The sequence below is a fragment of the Saccopteryx bilineata genome, chromosome X, assembly GCF_036850765.1.
Source record: "Saccopteryx bilineata isolate mSacBil1 chromosome X, mSacBil1_pri_phased_curated, whole genome shotgun sequence".
In the NCBI taxonomy this organism is placed as follows: domain Eukaryota; kingdom Metazoa; phylum Chordata; class Mammalia; order Chiroptera; family Emballonuridae; genus Saccopteryx; species Saccopteryx bilineata.
Window position 1 is genome coordinate 71,701,266 of NC_089502.1, and position 16,772 is coordinate 71,718,037.

A 16,772-nucleotide genomic window follows, 5' to 3' on the forward strand; every position below is an offset into this window, starting at 1 on the left:
ACCAACATTTTTATGAGCTTTACTTCCAGGAGTTCTTACAGGTTCTCACAGTGAAAGTTGGAGAAAAATTCTGTTTCCAGTAGTGGGAGGTGAAAAAAATCCATTTTGAAATATGCTGAAGCATTTTGTTTTTCTGTTGTTCTTTTTTTATGCACATGCCATTTTATTTATTTTTAATTGAATATATTAAGAGAAATTATTTTAATAGAGCCTAATCTGCAATTTTATTAGATCCTAACTGACCTGAAGGAAAGGAAATACCCAACTCGACTGTTCTTGCTATCATGTCCCAATTAAGGAGAGGATAAAACTGAAAAGCATTTGTGAAGTTTATAGTCCAGGTACACAAGCTCACTAAAAGCCTGAGACTGAATCATAGTACTATAAAACATTTCCATTTTCATCCCCCACATTTTCATTATACTACTAAAGACATACTTACCACTGTTCCTTTTACCAAGTACATTATGCCCAGCTCTCAACAAAAAATGATGAGACATACTAAAAGGCAAAAAACACAAGTTGAAAGTCAGTGCAAGCATCAAAATTAGAGTTGGACATGATAGATTGCTAGAATTACTGGACCAGCAATTTAAAATCACTATGATTAATATGCTGAGGTTTCCAATGGAAAAAGTAGACAGCAACAAGAATAGATGGGTAATGTAAGTAGAGAGAATAAAAATCTAAAAAGAATAAAGAAATGCTAAAGATTAAAAAAAAAAACACTGTAACAGAAACTGAAATGCCTTTGACAGGTTCATGAGAAGAATGGACACAACTGAAGAAAGAATCTTGGAATTTGAAGATATATCAATAGAAACTTCCAAACCTGAACAGCAAATAATAAAACAAACAAAAACACCAGAACAGAATATCTAAGAAATATAAGACAGTTACAAGAAGCATAACAGAAGGCGATCCAAGAAGGTGGCAGACTAGGTTGATGTTACACTCACCTCCTCCCAAGACCAAAATGCAATTACAACTGAAACACAGAGCCAGCAACATGAATAACCAACTGAAGACTAGCTGAAGAGAAGTCTTATAACCAAGGATTTACAGAAGTAGCCACATTGATCCTGGTAAGAAGGGCGGAGACCTTAAGATGGGCTACCCAACTCGGAGCACCAAAGACAGGAAGAAATGCCCACATAATATCTGGCTGTGAAAATCAGTGGAGATTCTGAACACCAAGGAGAAATGGGAGTCTGCTGCAGACAAAGGGCCAGTGCACAAAATCTTGTTTGCAGTCACTTAACCTGAGCTCTATTGGAGCAAGGGTGGAGCAGACTAGAGTCTCATCAGGAGAGAATGGGGTTTATGGCCCTAGTGAAAGAGCTGAAAGGACAGCCATGAAGATTCCTGAGCTGCGTTCTTTGTCCACAAGGCAGATGGCACCTTCTTTGGGGGGAGCATTCCCTCCATATGATATCAGCCTAGGGGAATTCATTAGCCCTAACCTCTTGACTCCCTGTTGTACCACCTTGCAGAGCTTGTGCCCTGATGAAGAGTCAGTTATTGAGCCAAGATCTAGAAGTCTGGGAAGATTCAGGGGTTATGAGTAAGGCATTGGGATGGGGATTATTTCCCCCTTTTTCACATGAAACTGACTAGTGCCTCCCTCTTATGGGCATTCCACTAGCCACAATCTCCAGGCTCCCAGCAACTCTACCCTCTTGACTTCTGGTGGCTTCACCCTGCCAAGGTCTGGCAAAATCAGATACAGACTGAGTTGTTTGGCTCTGGTGCAAGGGCTATTCATACCTTCCCCAAAGCCTGATGGGCAACTCGCCATCATAGGAGATTTACTATCTGCAACTTCCTGAGTCCCAGTGGCTCTGCTCTGCTGAGAGCAAGCTCCTAGCAAAATCTGGGACAGACTAAATTGTGTGGCTCCATAGGAAGGGAGTATTTCCCAGTGCAGAAAACTCCCTTCATGTAGCCAAACTTTGGTATGTTTGGGCCTGAGATACTCTGCTGGCCATACCCAGATGACTTCTAGACTCTGCCCCACTGCAAAAGTGTGAGAGCGCACAGCAGATGACACAAAAACTTGTACCCTGGGACATTTTTATATCAATCTGGGGAACATCTCTTTCCCCTACTTGTTGACTCACTGAGAACCTACCTTATGTAACTCGAATACCACCAGAGGTGCTTTCAGTGACTGGATCAAACAGGCAGCTGGCAAGAAGAGGAGGTGAAGGTAAAGAAAGTGGGGAAATTAAGGACAGAAAGACACTCTTCTTGAGGTGATGTAAGCATGATGCAGTGTGCAGAGGATATTTTATAGAGTTGTACAGTTGAAGCCTGTACTGTAATCAATTCAACTTAATTTTTTTAAAGATTGTTTTAATTATTTTAGTTACTTTGCTCTTCCATACAAATTTTAGAATAGTCTTGTGTATATTTACTAAACATCTTGCTAGGCTTTTTATTAGGAATTATGCCATATATATATAAATTTTGGGGAAATTGAAATATTTACTATGTTAAATATCCCAGTCTTTGAACTTACGTCTTATAAATTCAGACTGACAACTGTCAGAAAGGGAGGGGGTTTAGTGGGCTGGGTCAAAAAGTTTAAGGTTTTAAATAAATTTTTTAAAAATCTCGTATCTCATAGACAAAGGCAACAGTATGGTGATTACCAGAGGGAAAAGAATGTAGGAAGAGGTAAATGAAGGTAAAAGGGGGATAATGAGTGTTGGAAAGAGACTTGACTTGGGGTGATGAACACACAATACAATATACAGATGATATATAGAATTGTACATGTTAAACCTATACAATTTTATTAACTAATGTCACTCCACTAAATGCAATTAAAAATAAGGAAAACATGAAAAATGGAGACAAATTAGCCTTAAAGAAAAGAAAACCAGAGGAAATTACTATATACTTTTAGTATTAGTGATAATAATGATCATCTGTTATTGAGCAGCTACTATATACCAGGAGCTGCACTAAGTATATTATACACATTTTCTAGAATCTTTATAACCGCCTTGTAAGTCAGGTTTTATAATCACCATTGCACAAAATAGGAGACCTCAAGTCAGAAATAGGACCTATCTGCCCACAAATCTTACTCTACCCACAGCCTGCCTTCTGAGAGATGAATGGGTGTCATAGAATGAAAATGAGGCCTGATTCTTTCTGGGTCTGAGACCTATAATGGGAAACAATAGAAATTACAGGAGGACAGATTTAAGTTTGATAGCAGGGAGAACTCTGTAACACTGGGGCTGTCTGTAGATGGAAGGCTCTGCCTTTAGAGACTAAATTTCTCATCTCTGGGGATATTTGAGCACTGTTTGAAAGGGGGGTTAAAATATAAAAAGTATGATTTGATAAGTTTTAACACACACACACACAAACACACACATATATATACTGGTGAAACCATCATCACTATTAAGTGTCATTTACTGCAGTGGAGCAGTTCCTCATAAGCCTCCCATCCTCTTATGTTCCAGGAAAATCATAAGTGCTTTTTAAAAACAAAGGATAGCTAGTTCAAGCCTTTATTTGCATGACTTGTGTAGGTACAGGGTGGGGCAAAAGTAAGTTTACAATTGTTCATATGTAAAGGAATACAATAATAAATAGTAATAGAAGAATAAACTCTCTGTTTTACATACTCACAACTATAAACCTACTTATGCCCCAGCCAGTATATGGGACCTTTGAGAGCTGAGGTGATTAGATCATGAGACTGGATGCTATTAGTGCTTCTATAAGAAAAGATACCAGAAAGTTCTCTCTCTCTCTCTCTCTCTCTCTCTCTCTCTCTCCCTCCCTCCCTCCCTCCCTCCCTCCCTCCCTCCCTCCCTCCCCCCTTCTCCCCCCACCCCCCATCTTTCCCCACTTCCCCTCTCTCCTTCATGAGAGGATACAGTGAGAAAGCAGCCACTTACAAGCTAGGAAGCAGACCTTCACTGCACACAAGGTCTTCCGACACAAGCTTCCAGAACTGTGCGAAATAAATTTGTCTCTTAAGTCACTCAGTCTATGGTATTTTTGTATTAGTAGCCCAACCTGACTAAGACAGAAATTGGTACTGAAAAGTGGGGTGCTGATGTAAAAAAAAAATCTAAAACTCTGAAAGCAGCTTTGAAACTAAATAATGGACTGGGGCTGGAAAAATTTTGAAGTACATGCTCGAAAAAGCCAATATTGCCATGAAGGGAATGCTAAAAGCAATTCTGGTGAGAGCTCAGAAAGAAAAAACAGAAAGCTTCCATCTCCTTAAGAATATATAAATAATCATTTACAGAATGTTGGTACAAATATGGAGAGTGAAGGACATTTTGTTGAGGCCTCAGATAGAAATGAGGAATATGTTCCTGGACAAAGGAGAAAAGGTCATTTTTTTATAAAGTGTCAAATAACTTGGCTGAACTTTGTTCATGTTTATAGGGTTTTGTGGAAAGCAAACTTTGTGAGCAGTGAATTAGATATTTAGCTGAAATTTCTAAGCAGAATTTTGAAGGAACAGTTCAGTTTTCCCTGACTTCTTATAGTTGAATATAAGAAGAGAAACTAATTGAAGAAGATATTATTAAGCAATCATGAACCAGAATTTAAAGATTAGGAAAATTCTCAGCCTGTCCACATTACATAAATAAATAAATAAATAAATAAATAAATAAATAAAATAACAAGGGTGTGGCTGACATACCATTTGAGAAAGAGATTAGTATGGCTATGAATCAGGGACCTTATCAGCCACACCAGCAGAAACACTGGCATTTTGAACTGAAAGAGACAGACAGGATAAAGTGAAGGAAAACTGTTGAATTTTTTAGACTTCACAGTACTGGACCATAAAGCTATTCAGCTGGGAACAGGCACCGTTCTTCAAGATAAGAGCAGAATGACTCTGAAGGTGATTCAGAGATCATCACTTCCATCCATAACCTTAATTTCAGTAGGCCGGCCAGCCCCCAAATAAAACCATGAAAGTGAGACTCCCATTTAGCAGAGCCCTGTGGGCATTACTTCTGCCTGGAAGAGTTGTGGCAATGGCAGGACCACTGCAGAGAGTCATGGTGTGGGTGGTGCCTATGAGGGTCATAGTGGAACCCAAGTTTATATGCCCAATGCAAAGTAAGACTAATCACTAAAGCAACAAGTATGCAACAAGTTTATTCTTGAGAGGCAGCCACATTAGAACATGGGAAAAAAAGGCCAAATTTTTCTCCCCAAGGGGGGAAAGATGAGGGATTTCAAAGGGGTTGGAAAGGGACTTCATGTGCAAGGGAGAGGAACTAAGTGATTCTAAATCTGTTAAAAGAAGTTAATGGTTTGGGGAAGAGAGCAGTTTTGCAGGACTCTTATTTCAATTCTTTTGTGTTGTTGTGGTATCTAAGGAGTCTTCTCTTGTTATTGTAGACTTGGTGTAGCCCTAGGTGTTTACCTCACACTAAATCTAGATTTAGTGAGTCTCCCTATTTCCTGAAAAACAACGAGGTCACCATGTTTAGCCTCTAGTGTTATTAAAGTCACTATCTTTAAATCCCTCTAGTATAGCATTATTATCTATCTTTACATTTTTGGGAACTGGCTGTTGTTCAAAAAAAAAAAAAAGCAGATTGTTGACTGAAGCTTCATTTCAAAAAACCATAAAACTTTCTTTAATTTAGTTTTTTTCTTTTTTAAAAAAATTATTTAGGAAATTAAATTTAACAGGGTGACATTGATCAATGAGAGTACATAAGTTTCAGGTAAAAGTTTTATATATATATATATATATATAAAGTTTATTCTGCCAAACTTAGCGAAAATCTGACATAAAGTACTTGGTAAGTAATTATTATTATTTTTTAAAATTAATTTTAATGGGATGACATTGATAAATCAGGGTACATATGTTCAGAGAAAACATCTCCAGGTTATTTTGACATTTGATTATGCTGCATTCCCATCACCCAAAGTCCAATTGTCTTTCGTCACCTTCTAACTGGTTTTCTTTGTGCCCTTCCCCTCCCCAACACGCTCCCTCTCCTCCCCCCCACCCTGTAGACCCCACACTCTTGTCCATGTCTCTGAGTCTTATTTTTATGTCCCACCTATGTATGGAATCATATAGTTCTTAGTTTTTTCTGATTTACTTATTTCGCTCAGTATAATGTTATCAAGGTCCATCCTTGTTGTTGTAAATGATCTGATGTTATCATTTCTTATGGCTGAGTAGTATTCCATAGTATATATGTACCAACGCTTTTTAATCTACTCGTCCACTGACGGACACTTGGGCTGTTTCCAAATCTTTGCTATTGTGAACAATGCTGCCATAATCATGAGGGTGCATTTCTTTAGTAAAGGTTTTTTATAGCATTTAAATTGTTGGTTATGTTGTGTATCCATCACCCAAAGTCAAATCATTTTCTATCACCATGTATTTGTCCAAAATATATAAAGACTTTACAAAGCTCAGTAACAAACAAGCAAGCAATCCAATTAAAAAATGGAGAGAAGAACTGAACAGACACTTCTCCCAAGAAATCATGCAAATGGCCAACAGATATATGAAAAGATGCTCTTTACTCCCTTCCCCTACCCCCTACTTTATATCCCCCTCCCCCTGGTAACCACTGTACTATGATCTATGTCCATGAGTCTCAGTTTTATATCCCATCTATGTGTGAAATCATACCGTTCTTAGCTCTTTCTGATTTGCTTATTTCACTCAGTTTAATGTTCTCAAGGTCCATTCATATTGTTGTAAATGACACTATGTCATTATTTCTTATGGCTGAGTAGTATCCATTGTATATATGTACCACATCTTCTTTATCCACTCCTCTATAGAGGGACACTTTGGTTGTTTTTATGTCTTGGCCACTGAATAATGCTGCAATGAACATAGGGGTGCATGTGCACCAATGTTTTTAAGTTTTGGGGGGAGATACCCAGTAGAGGGATTGCTGGGTCATGTGGTAGTTTTATTCTTAACTTTTTGTGAAACCACCATACATTCTTTCATAGTGGTTGTACTACTTTACATTCCCACCAATAGTGACTGAAGATTCCTTTTTCTCCGCAGCCTCTCCAACACTTGTTATTATCTGTCTTGTTGATAACAGCCTACCTAACAGGCTGAGGTGTTATCTCATTGTAGTTTTGATTTGCATTTCTCAAATAACTAGTGAAGATGAGCATCTTTTCATGTATCTGTTGGCCATTTGTATGTGTTCTTGGGAGAAGTGTCTGTCCAGGTCCTCTCCTCATTTTTTAATTGGATTGCTTGCTTTTTGTTACTGAGCTATGTGAAGTCTTGATATATTTTGGATATTAAACTACAATTAATACTCATGTTCCTACATTTATATCCATAACTTTAAATATTATTCTTTACTTAAGCTGTAGTTTTAATCTCTACTGTCTTATTTATCTATTTTTCTTGAAGGATAATGGTTGATGATCATTCTAGCTAAAATTTTGCTTTAAAGGGTGAAGATCATGATTAGAGGAATGAAATTGCTTAGCTTTTATTTGAAAATATTTCTTGGTTCTTGGTTTAATGTGGTGATTCTACATTACCACATGGTTATTCATTCCTTGACAGTCCTGTTTTTATTCCCAAAGATGAATTATACAGCCTTTAAATATTAGGAGACAGAATATAATAAAGACTATTATTAAGTTGCCTTCTTGTATTAAACAAAAGAATCCGCCTATTCCAGATAGTAACCAGGAAGAGATCATGTAATGAGTCTTTTTTTTCTTATATCTTATAACCACTTAGCCTTCTGGATAAGTCTGTCTTATTTGAGTTTCAACTTCTCTAGAAGTATTAATGTAAGTGCAGTGTGTTCTATTAGCCTCTGCACATACTCCTTTTTGTTTTGCCAGTTAGTAAGTAATCAAGGTTTATTCTATTTTCAAGAACCACTTGCCTTGGCCAGATGGGTTGGTTGTTTAGAGTGTTGCCCTGAAGCACAGAAGTTGCCAGTTCAATCCCTGGTCAGGTCACATACAGGAACAGATCAATGTTCCTATCACTCTCTCTCTCTTTCCCTTCCTCTTTCTCTAAAACCAATAAATAAAAATCTCACAAAAGAACCACCCAGGCTAGCGAGTTCAAGAACGTTTGTTGGCCAGCAAGACTCTCAGCAGTATCCACAGCAATTAACTTAATAGTGGCAGAAAGGTTACAAATCATGTCTATATTGACATAGACTCCTGTATTTGGTATGAGTATGCCAAGGATACATTTCTCTATGCTGTACTCACATCCAGCTAACATTTCTTTTTTAAATGGAATGGGAGGGAGATGATGCCTTCTGTCCTGTGCAGGGAAAGAAGTATTATAAAGTGTCCTAGTAAATATGACCTTTAATTTGCCAGCTATCCCAACAATGATATACCCAACCCATATCTGTGGTCATTCCCTATACCATAAATGAAGATATAACCTGGGGGAGCATCAGTCATTTCCCTAAAGTAGTTTCATTGATTTTTTTAGGGAGCTTAGAAATAGCAGTGTCAAACCGAAGATGAAAATAATTGCAAAACTTCCAAAGTCATTTATATGGTACCCAACTTTTTTGAACTTTTGGACATAGATTGATTTTTTGTTGCTGTTGTTTTAATACATTTGTCTCTAGTACATTTTTCAATATTTTGAGTTTGATGTCTGTTAGCTAGGTAGGAGGAAGATCACGGATGGCCTATAGTTAAATTGATCTGCAAAAGTGAGCATTTCAAATAGATGAAAGCAATGCGTGGGGCTATCCTTGGAGATTAATTGCATTTGGAAGATAAAATTTAAGGAAAGGGGATTATAATAATTTACCTTATTTGGAACAGCATTAAAATTAGCTACTGGCACTACTAAGGGTATATATTTCTCTTAAATTATGTAATCATATGACAAATCCAACAATCAAATTTCCACCATTGGCTACACTTTGAGATAACTAAAGTGTTTTTTTATTCCAAGCCCACAATTTGAAAATACTTAGCATAGTAAAAGGAGTATAATTAAAACAAGCATTCTATAGCTTGGTAACATTATAAGTACAAAAAGAAAGTGATTCAATCCTTCCAGGAGGAGACAATCAGATTGTGGAAGGAAGGAAGGAAGGAAGGAAGGAAGGAAGGAAGGAAGGAAGGAAGGAAGGAAGGAAGGAAGGAAGGAAGATATTAGAAAATTGGAAGCAAAAGAAAGTATAAAAACCCACAACAATCATACATTGGGCTCTGTTGAACTCTGAATTCCTTTAGTTTAGTCTTCTGAAAGAGTAGTTTTAAGTTTGTTAGAGGCTCACTGGTTCAGTTGGAGTCTTTCTGGTGTTTATTTTCTATTGGAGAGTCTGATGATATTCACTTAGGTGTGGTGGACCCACAACTTGACTTTCACTGGAGCATGGGGGACTAGCAGCACCATCTATAGTCCTATTCAATGGGGCTGTAGTTGTTCTTCAAGGTGTTGATTTCTCCAGGATTAGGAGTACCTGATCTTTTGGATTCAAGTCGTATAAAATCAGGTCTGTTGGGTACAGTAACCTGCTGGAAACAAGTTTATGAATAGTAGTTAAAGTGTTTCCTAATGATTGAACTTATCTAATAATATCCAATTCTTTAATGTGTACAGCTTTAGTGTCTCTGGGGAATATGGGAAGGGCCTCCCACACAACATTTCATATAGGAGTAAACTAAGCCTACTTCCAGGGGCACAATTATTCTCAGAAGGTAACAGATGATGCTTTATCCCAAGCTAAATTTTCCTCTTGGCAAATTTTAGCTAAGTATGTTTTTTTATTTATTTTTATTAAAATAAATTTTTATTTATTCATTTTTAGAGAGGAGAGAGAGAGAGAGAGAGGAGAGAGAGAGAGACAAAGAGAGAGAAGGGGGGGGAGGAGCTGGAAGCATCAACTCCCATATGTGCCTTGACCAGGCAAGCCCAGGGTTTTGAACCGGCGACCTCAGCATTTCCAGGTCAACATTTTATCCACTGCGCCACCACAGGTCAGGCTTTAGCTAAGTATTTTTTAAAATATGATTCATTTTTTTCAGTTTTTCCATTTGATCGCCATTTCCATGAAACATGTACTTTCTAGTAGATATTTAAACTTTTAGATATATTCTGAGCTACTTCTGCTATGAAAGCTGCTCTATTATCACTTAAAATGAACATTAAAGGCAATCCAAATTGAAGTGTAATTTTCTTGAAAAGGGTTTTAGTTACATTGGAGACTTTCTTGATCAATAAGGGAAAGCTTCAACCCAGCCTGTGAAGGTATTTAAAAATACGAGCAAGTATCCAAAATTACCTGTTGCTTTAGGCATTATGATAAAATCATTCTGCCAATCTTCTCCTGGTTCTATTCCTCTTAGTTGAAATCTTGTTGGGGGTGATTTCAAACACAAATAGTACAACACAATTATTTTCTGTATGGTTCTTTGCATATTTGTCATTATTATGAACTCTTGGATTCATTCAAGAGTGGTACCTCTTCCATAATATGTACTTTGATGGGTGTGACTAATAATATCTTCCATGAAGTGTTCAAGGATGAAAACTATTTTCAGCTCATTCGATGTGCACCCAGTTTCAGTATCAGGCTTTTGGTTAAATCTTTGTTCTTTGGCTCTCTTTAAATCCTAAAGGAAATACTGTGGTTGATATTTTGTTGAGTGTACTTTTGGGATTAGAGTCCTTCTTTGAGACTTCGAGGTTTTAGTCCTAGTTGCTAATTTGGCAGACTGATGAACCAGATTGATATTCTAGGAGTTTTTACATTCTGACATCTGATACTCTGGGCAGTGAATTATTGCCAGTTTAATTTTTTTTGGTTTAATTACAACTTCTAATACATTTAATATTCCTTGGGCATGTTTAACCTATTTATTACCTGCAATTATAAGTCCTCTTTTTTTCCAAATGGCTCCATGGGCATGGACCAGAGAAAAAGCATATTTAGAATCACTATATATGCTTATTTTTTTATCCTTCTCTAAGTGAAGGACTCTACTAAGAACAATAAATTCAACCTGACTAAGCAGTGGCACAGTGGATAGAGCATCAGACTGGGATGCAGAGGACCCAGGTTTGAACCGTAAGGTTGCCGGCTTGAGCGCAAGCTCATCTGGCTTGAACGTGGGCTCACCAGCTTGAGCATGGAGTCGCTGGCTTGAGCGTGGGATCATAGACATGACTTTGTGGTTGCTGGTTTGAGCCCAAAGGTCACTGGCTTGAAGCCTAAGGTTGCTGGCTTGAGCAAGAGGTCACTGGCTCTGCTGTAACCCCTGGTCAAGGCACATATGAGAAAGCAATCAATGAACAATGAAGGTGCCACAACGAAAAATATATGCTTCTCATCTCTATCCCTTCCTGTTTGTCCCTCTCTCTGTCTCTGTCACAAAAAACAAACAAACGAAAAAAACAATAACTCTCATCCCTTTGATCTGTATCAGATAACAGGTTTTTCAGAATTCCCTGTCTCTTGAAGTAAAATTTTACATCTTTTCTGAGCTGACTCATTTTAGTATAGCAACATAAAAGATTGTACATAAAGTATTTCATCCTTTCATTTTTATAAAATAAATCCAAGTGTAAAATGGTGTCATAATTTATAGATCCATTAGTAGACCATTGTTCCCCAAAACCCAAATAATATTGTGGCCCTATAGAATTATATCATCCTTTTCATGGGCTTATTACTAAATAATGCCTAATTTTGAAGTATACAGGTCAAAGGCCTGCACACTGGAATTGAATCAGAATTTTCCATTATTGCCAATCTATAAGTCAGCCAACTTCAAGTAACCAGAAGCAACGGCAAAATCCTAAACAAATAAAGCTTAAGAGTGCCTTTGTGAACAAAAAATCCCAATTTCTCCCTTCCAAATTGGGGCTTCATCTATTGGAACAAATGGCCTTTAGAGGCTGTTACCCTCAAAAGCAGAGAAGACAGAGCATATAAGGGCTAACCAAATGCTGTTTTTTGAGAGACAACCAAGTGAGAGAAAGTAATTTGAATTTGATCACTTGTACTGGGGTAGTCACCTAGAAGGATGTTTATTCAAACTAAATGTCAAAAGCATAAGAAAGCATTTCTTTGTTAAAAATAAAAACAATTACTGAAGATAGGCTATCCCTCACCAGGGGACAGTCCTGGAAAAGGTCTCTAGGATGAGAAATCTAGGCAGCTGATTGGACACAATCTCAAATTTCCAAGGACAGCCAGGGGCTGACAAGCAACAGATGAAGACCTAGGCTGACTTGCCAAATTTTGTAGTCAAACCCAAATTTGCATGTCTGATGTGCATTAAGACCAATCATTAAAGCATCAAATATACCGCAAAAGTTTATTTTGTAGAGGTAGCATGATGGAAAGATGAAGCCAAAGCCCAATCCATCTCCTTAAGAGGGAAAATAGGAGATATTTTAAGGGGATTTAAAAGGGCTTTATATATAAAGAGAGAGGAACTGTTGGTGGCAAAATAGTACCAGGTGTTAGACTGTTGGATTCAGGCCATACCTTGGTTTAGCAACCTTGGTACTTGAGTTGTAGGTAAGAAATAATTCAGAGGCAAGGGTCAAACTAATAAGATAAAGATTATTTAGTAAGTTACAGAGGTACCTTCCCTGGCCAGATAGCTCAGTTGATAGAATGTCAACCTGAGTACAAAGATTACCAGTTTGATCCCTGGTCAGGGCACATACGGGAACAGACCAATGTTCCTGCTTCTCTCTCTCTCTCTCTCTCTCTCTCTCTCTCTCTCTCTCTCTTCCCTTCCTCTCTTTAAAATCAATAAATTTAAACAAATTTTAAAAGTAGTCACAGAGGTAGAAGAAGTGAGCCATGGAAGAAATGGGCTCAGAAAACAAGTTATAAAGGCAAAAAAAGAGTCCTTGTAGCTTAAGAGAAAGAGAGAGACAAGAAAAATATACCTAGTGGGAGAGAATGGGAAAAGGTACCAGAGTCCTCCATAGAGAGAACTTCACGGGCCAACCATCTTCAGGATATTTATCTGGAGGTCTCACAGGAGGATTCCAATAGAATATTCATCAGATTTTCAGGGTTGTAGTCTCTACTGATTGATTGGTGCCAAGGCAGAGAGTCTTTAGTCAATGCAGTAGGTTCTGATGTCAACTGTGGCATTGCTTGTCTGATTTTGCTTCTTTTCCCGGTCTGGAACTGAAACACAACTGAGGCCTAGGGGCTTAATGCTTAAGAGGTCTTCTCCAGTCCCCTTGTTTGTTCCCTCTCTAAGTAAGTCTAACGCACATGACTAGCAACATGCCAGGGGAGGAAAGGTCAGAGGAGAGTTTGAACTCATGACCAGTGGAATGAAATGTCAAGGTATCTAAACTGCATGACCAGCAGTATGCTAGGGTAGGAAGGATTACCCTGGGGGTGAGGTCTTCGTCTCCCAGTTCTGCCCATTGCTAAGCACCTGGAGCTTTTCACTCTGGTGACATTCTATAGTTGGCCCATCATTCTTGCTCTACTCATGTTTGTCTAACTTCCTCTACATAAGTGATTCTAAATCTGATAAATGAAATTAATGATTTGGGTTGGAGGGCAGTCTTGCAGTGCTCTTGCCTCAGTTCTTCTGTATTGCCATTTTATCTAAGGAGCCTTTTCCTCTTATTGTAGACTTCCAGTAGCCTGAGGTCTTTTTCTCATGCTATTTCTATGTCAATGTAAGAAATGCTTAAAACTGTAGGGAATTTTTATTCGTTTATTTGAGCCAAACTGGTTATAATTGCCAAGAGGCAAAAATCTCAACAGATTGAGAAAATACTCCAGAGAATGGTAGTTTTGCACCTTATTTTATACATTACAGTCAAAGAAGAGGTGTAAGGGTTTACATGAAATGCATTGATGATAGATTAGGGAGGCAGGAGAGAGCAAAGTGGAGAAATCTCTGGGATTAGATGAAAAGTAAAAAGAAAACATACTTCTTTTACATTTGTGGGTATAGAATAATTAGCAGTTGACAACACAATAATAACAACAATGAAATGTTTTGTGGTTTCTGCTCTGGTCCAGTGAGGGGTCTTGAAAAAAAAGAAATTACCCTAATATTCCAAAAGTATGTTATCATAGATGCGAAAAGAAAATAGACAGGTTCAGTTTAGATAAAAATTGACCTTTGTCAGGGAAGATATTGGCTTAGCATATGACTACTGTCGTGACTCATTTTTAGTTAGAAAGTTTTAATTTCTGGCTATCCTACATGGTTACTTTAGGTCTCTGAGTTTGTAAGGCCTGCCATGCTCACCTCCCCTGAGTTTGTCAGGTTAAGTATGTGGCCTCTTTTTTAGCCACATGTAACCAAACAAGTTGGTTCAACTGCCTGCCACAACAACAACAGAAAAACTAGTGAAAGAGGTACTGGTGCAAAAGGAAAGAGGTTTATTTAGGTGTTGCAACATGGGAGAATGATGGACTCCCATTTCAAAGACCATCTCCCTTTCCTGCTCAAGCCTGCAGTTCTTATAGGGATAGGAAGAGGAGGGGTTCTCCTTCTATCCATTTATCTTGCTAGCTTTTTCTGTTCTCAGGCCCTATCTATTGATCCCACTAGCCTTTGTTGAGCTTAATGTAAGAATATCCCCCTGTGTCATCTTGGCCAATGAGGGAGACTCCCCAGCGCTCCCTGAGTAACACCCATCTAGATTCAGTCAGTCTCAATGTAGCTAGTGGAAGTTGAGTCACTTCATGGGGTCTCAAGAAAAGTATATTATAATACCTATGCATGGGAGTTGTGGTGTAGCAATAAGGTATATTAGGATAAAAAGATAAGGCTGCCCCCAGGTTCTCAGTATCTCATCTCCATCTCACTGTAGAAAAAGTCCAGCCTTGTTTTTATTAAGCCCAAATGAAAGACCAAGGTGATATTCCTAGGCTCCTGGCTGGAGGAACCTCTGTGGTCTTCCGTGGGCCCCAGGCTATTGTTAGGGCCATGTGGCTGCTATGGAGACAGGACATGCAAGCACATGGGGCATATATGTGTTGCCAGGTGAAAGAAAGAATAGGGGTCCTTGCCTTTTTAGGATCTGATTATATTATCTTGGGCTTAGGAAGGACCAAATGCTTCTTCAAGCTAACCAATCAATTTTTCACAGGCTTGCACTGGATTCTCCCCCTAACTGATCCGTTTTTTAGATTTTCTAAGATTCTGTAACCCTTAACCAATCTGATTCTTTTTTCAGGCTAGATTGGTCTTTCTGGTCACCATATTGGCTTCTACTATGTATACCTCAAGAAGAAGCACCTCCTTCTGTACCATCTTGACTTCTACTGCACATAGGCTTACCTCTCCCTGCACTGTGTCGAGTTGTACTCAGCATGCTCCCAGCAGAGGAATTTTTCGTACTGTTTTTATTCCTCCCTCAATAATGAGCTGTAAGGATTTTTCCTGCCCCCTTTCTGCCTGCTTGGAGGATCAGGTCACAATGCAGCAGTCACCTGGGGATTTTATGCACGCTGTAGTTTCCTAGTGAAACAGAATTCTGCTCCTTAGTTGGTTATACTTAATGTTTGATTCTCTTTACTCCCTTCCTTTATTAACATCTAGCTACCTACGCTAACATTCTGATTCCTGCAAAACAACTAAATTAAAAGCTCCAGGCTCTAATGTTAGAACAATTACTATCTTTAAATCACTCTATCACAGTGTTGTTATCTATTCTTACAGTTTGGGGGAACTGGCTCTTGTTCTGGAAAGTAGATTGTTAACAGATTTTATTTCTAAAAACCATAAAACATAACTACAGTTAATACTCAATCTTCTATATTTCTATTCTTAACTTTAAATTTTATCCCTTTAGGTAAGCTCTGACTACAGGGTGACATTATCACCCCAATTGGCCTGGAAGACAGAACATTGAGCAAGAGAAATATTCTTATGCCTTAAGATTTAAAAATCGTTTCCATGTTTTGTCCACTGTGAACAATGATGCAATGAACATGGGGCTGCATGTGTCTTTACGTACCAGTTTTTTGAGTTTTGGGGGTATATACCCAGTAGAAGGATTGCTGGGTTCTATGGTAGTTCTATTTTTAGTTCTTTGAGGTACCACCATACTTTCTTCCATAATGGTTGTACTACTTTACATTCCTACCAACAGTGGATGAGGGTTCCTTTTTCTCCACAGCTTCTCCCAACACTTGTTATTACCTGTCTTGTTGATAATAGCTAATCTAACAGGTGTGAGGTGATATCTCATTGTAGTTTTGATTTGCATTTCTCTAATAGCTAATGAAGATGAGCATCTTTTCATATATCTGTTGGCCATTTGTATTTATTCCTGGGAGAAGTGTCTGTTCATGTCCTCTTCCCATATTTTTATTGGATTATTTGTTTGTTGTTGAGTTTTATGAATTCTTTGTATATTTTGGATATTAGGCCCTTATCTGAGCTGTTGTTTGAAAATATCATCTCCCATTTAGTTGGCTGTCTGTTTTGGTGTCAGTTTCTCTTGCTGAGCAAAAGCTTCTTAGTCTGATGTAGTCCCATTCATTTATCTTTGCCTTCGGTTCCCTTTGGATAAAGATGTGGTACATATATACTATGGAATACTACTCAGCCATAAGAAATGATGACATCGGATCATTTAGGACAACATGAATGGACCTTGATAACATTATACTGAGTGAAATACGTAAATCAGAAAAAACTAAGAACTATATGATTCCATACATAGGTGGGACATAAAAAGGAGACTCAGAGACATGGACAAGAGTGTGGTGGTTATGGGGTGGGAGCGAAGAGAGGGAGAGGGTGGGGGTAGGGGAGGG

The 16,772-nt window shown here is 38.2% G+C and overlaps 1 protein-coding gene across 5 annotated transcripts in view; it reads left to right on the forward strand.

Moving 5' to 3' along the window:
- The window catches only part of ZC3H12B (zinc finger CCCH-type containing 12B), a 207,777-nt gene that overhangs the window by 23,939 nt on the left and 167,066 nt on the right, over window positions 1-16,772 (forward strand). The window contains exon 2 of one of the 5 annotated variants that reach the window (XM_066250325.1): window positions 759-2,209. The exons of the other annotated variants lie outside the window; for them this stretch is intronic. The gene's annotated coding sequence lies outside the window, so the exon portion shown is untranslated. The remainder of the gene's footprint in view (window positions 1-758; window positions 2,210-16,772) is intronic. 5 annotated transcript variants of the gene reach the window in all.